The sequence below is a fragment of the Urocampus carinirostris genome, chromosome 15 (assembly GCF_059441175.1).
Source record: "Urocampus carinirostris isolate Australia breed hairy pipefish chromosome 15, RoL_Ucar_1.0, whole genome shotgun sequence".
NCBI lineage: Eukaryota > Metazoa > Chordata > Actinopteri > Syngnathiformes > Syngnathidae > Urocampus > Urocampus carinirostris.
Window position 1 is genome coordinate 16,299,309 of NC_142363.1, and position 3,610 is coordinate 16,302,918.

Below are 3,610 nucleotides of genomic sequence, written 5' to 3' on the forward strand. Positions count from 1 at the left end.
CCACCCCTCAAAGGAGAATGGACAAGTGTTATAAGGATGACATACTTTGCTCTGTGGATGCGAATGGTTCTATTCGGAGTTTCATATTGCATATTTTAAACCAGGGGCGATTTCAAGCTCAAAACGTTAGGGGTAGTGAGCATCCAGAGTGTCTGGCTAGTTTTTATTTTATTTTATTTTTTTTTTATTTTATTTTACTTAAACTGATTTAGGATCATTCAACACTGTTCAGGAGTCTCACTTTCCATTTATGAACCTCACATTACACTTTGTGGTTAGCAGAAAAACTATCACTACGCCAGTTTTTACTCATTTATTTGTACAGACACGCATACAGGAGATGAAGCACGGAACTAATGTGTAACTTAATTGTATTCTGCATGGAATAATTTTAATTTCACCCACTCTTCCTATTGTGCTTCTCTGTCGGCGTGTTACCTGTGTTCATCAAGTCAAGGTACATTTATTTTCATAGCTCTTAATCAAAAGATGTCTCAAAGGACCGCACAGGTTACAATTGCTCCATCCCCTGATCTTAAACCAACATGCGGGCAAGGAAAAATCCAAAACCTCAGCAGGAGGAAAATAAGAATCCTTGAGAAGGGGCCTCACAAGTGATAATCCTTCTTCTAGGATGACGAGGGTGCAACATATTGAGTATTGGGTAACAGAACACAAAACATAGTTAACATCAATAAAATAAAACAATAGGTAACATGTTTGTCCAGAAAGGGCATTACAGCAACGACGCAGCTTCCAATCTCTGCCGGGGCTCTCTTAGCACTGACAACCATATACAAAAAAATTAGGAGGAGGTTTTCTGTATTACTTTATAATTACTGTGACTCTCACCTGAACATGGTGCTTTTTCATTGTTGAATTTGATTCAATGCAGCTAAAACGAGGCCTAATACAGTTTCTTTTGTTGTTTCTGCTTTTTGATGATAAAAACGTCATGGTATTGGGTGGTAAACTAGTTCAACACAACCACTTTGAAACATTCTCTCACCGTAATACACCGGAGCCTCCACAGACTCCGCCGCTATGTCCCAAGTGACACTAGCCGAGCGTAAGCATAGCAGGATGGAGGGCGGTGCTAGGAATCAAATGGCCTGAACCATTTCAAGGCAGGGGAGTATTTCTGACACTTTGTTGCTCACATTTGTTTGTTTGTTTTCCTTTTTTTAATATAGCATTTTTCATTAAATTAAAGCATATCCTGTCCTTTATTGAGGAAATGAGAAGTTTTAAGAATGCTATAATTTTTTGGGGTGCAAATTGTGCTTAAATTAGGTCTAACACATTCTGTCACTGGGTAGGCCTACATTTTTTTAAAGAGTGGGTAATGGGTACAGATTTTGAAAGTGATACATGAGATATTATTATTCTAAATTGTGAGTGTGTTGAAATAAAAAATAAAAAAACAACAGCTGTTCTGCAATTTTGTGCAATTTGTAAATGTTATTTGTTTTCAATACAAGAGAAAAAAGTATTATAATATATATATCAGAAATATATAATAATAATTGATTATTGTGTCTTTGTTTTGAACCTTTTGTCATTACAATTCAAGACGTTTTCAATGCATTCAAAAACGGATTCAAAATATAGTTTATTGTAATAAGAGACTTAACATTTTATTTATATTTCGCTCCATTTCTGACATCCACCTTTTTGGGAAATGAGCCAATTCAATGTGTGCATTACATGAGCCTTCCAGAGGGAATATTTCCCAGAAGTAAGATGTCGGCGCAGGCCTCCGTGATCAGCGTGCAAGAGAGGGTAAAGAAGAAAAAGGTGCTCTCAACTATTCAAGACACATAACAAATATTTATTCATCAGGCGTGTACTATCAAAGTATTTGCACGCAACCAAACAACCATGCCTGCAAAAGGAGTGCATGCATTGACAGGTGCACACTTCGCATTAAAAAACAGCCTCACTTAAATTAAACAGCAAGCAAATGAGAACAGTCAGTCTCCATTAGCGGCAAATAACTGAGCTAGCTGAGGATTTTCATGGCTGTGAGAATCACCGAGCGTGAAAAAAAGTTAGAAGGGTCAGACAGCTACACCGGCAAGTAAATCTAATTCTGACAGGTGTGAACTTATAACTGAGAGACAATGATGATCTCAGCATACAAAAATGGTGTCGGTTTATATTTGGAAAACTCGGAATTCCCACCCTCCCGCGACACAACATTGTAAAGACAAGGACTTGGATGCATAAGGACCATTTCTAATCTTGGTTGCATTAGTATATAAGCGTCAAAGAAATTACAAACAATGTAACAAACTAAGACGAATATTGTGTTGTATTCATTTAAATACTGTACCCTAACTAGAATTGCGTTTTTTTCCCCTGGTCAAATCCAGATTAATGGTTTTATATTGCTCCTTTTTAAGAAGTGAAACGATAGTAATGTTTATTTGTGTTAGCAGTGGCAACGGGGCAAGATGATTGTATGCCTCACACTGCTTTTGCTAATGCGCAAAAGAGTAATATATTACATACTAATCGTTATGATTTGCAGTTGACCCAATCACATGGATGTAGGAGCCATGGCATGGTGCTCAAATTGAATAACAAAATTATCAATTAAGTAACAAAACAAATGGTCAAAAAACAATAAACAAAACAGTTTGAACCAGAAAGCAAAAACCAAACCTTACAAACCAGAATTCAACTGGTAACAGTGTGATGGTGATAAGGATGGTGATATTGATTGTCATATATTGGGTCCTTAACAATATTGGAACCAGGTGTAGGGATTCTCTAGTCAGATTCTCCAATGGTGCCCACTGGCGAACGGTGGCTTACTGGATCATCACACTAATAATGTTTATAGTGTCTATAATCTCATCTCATCTCATCAGCTGCACCGCTTATCCTCAGTAGCGTCGCGGGGGTGCTGGACCAGTCTTTTTCTGCTAAGCGTCTTTCTTTTTGTGTCCAATTGCTATTTGTTTGAAGGCCCGATATTTCTAAAGCTTGTATCCCATGATGAATGAAGTGTGCAACAAGATGTGTATTAATTTGTCTAAGGTTCCTAATGTTGTAAATGTGTTGTGCTAGTCTACATCTGATAGAATTTCCTGTCTCTCCTATATATTTAATGTCACAGTGTTTACATTTTATGACATAAATACAGTTTTCTGTGGTAGGAGTGATTCTTTGTTTAATCAGGTAGTTTGTTTTTGTAATGGTGTTCCTAACTGTGGTGGCTTGTTTGTAAAATGTGGGCGCCTGTGTTTGTATTGTGTTAATTTCAGGTAGTTTGCTTTTTACTAAGTAATCTTTGAGGTTTTTGTTCCTTTTAAAGGCTGAGATGATTTTGTAATCTTGAATTATGCCTGTGTTCTGTAGTGTCTGATTGATATTTTGTCTAATTTTTCTATTAGCAATTTGGCTAAATTCTGAGTACGTGGTAATTAGCGGAATGATTTTCTGCGTGTCTCGTAGCCCTGTGGTTAAAAATGTTTTACGGTTAGGGTTAGGGTTAGGGTTAGGGACAGGGTCAGGGTCAGGGTCAGGGTCAGGGTCAGGGTTAGGGTTTAGGGTTAGGTTTAGGTTTAGGTTTAGAGTTAGGTTAGGAAGCAATCTTTCTTTC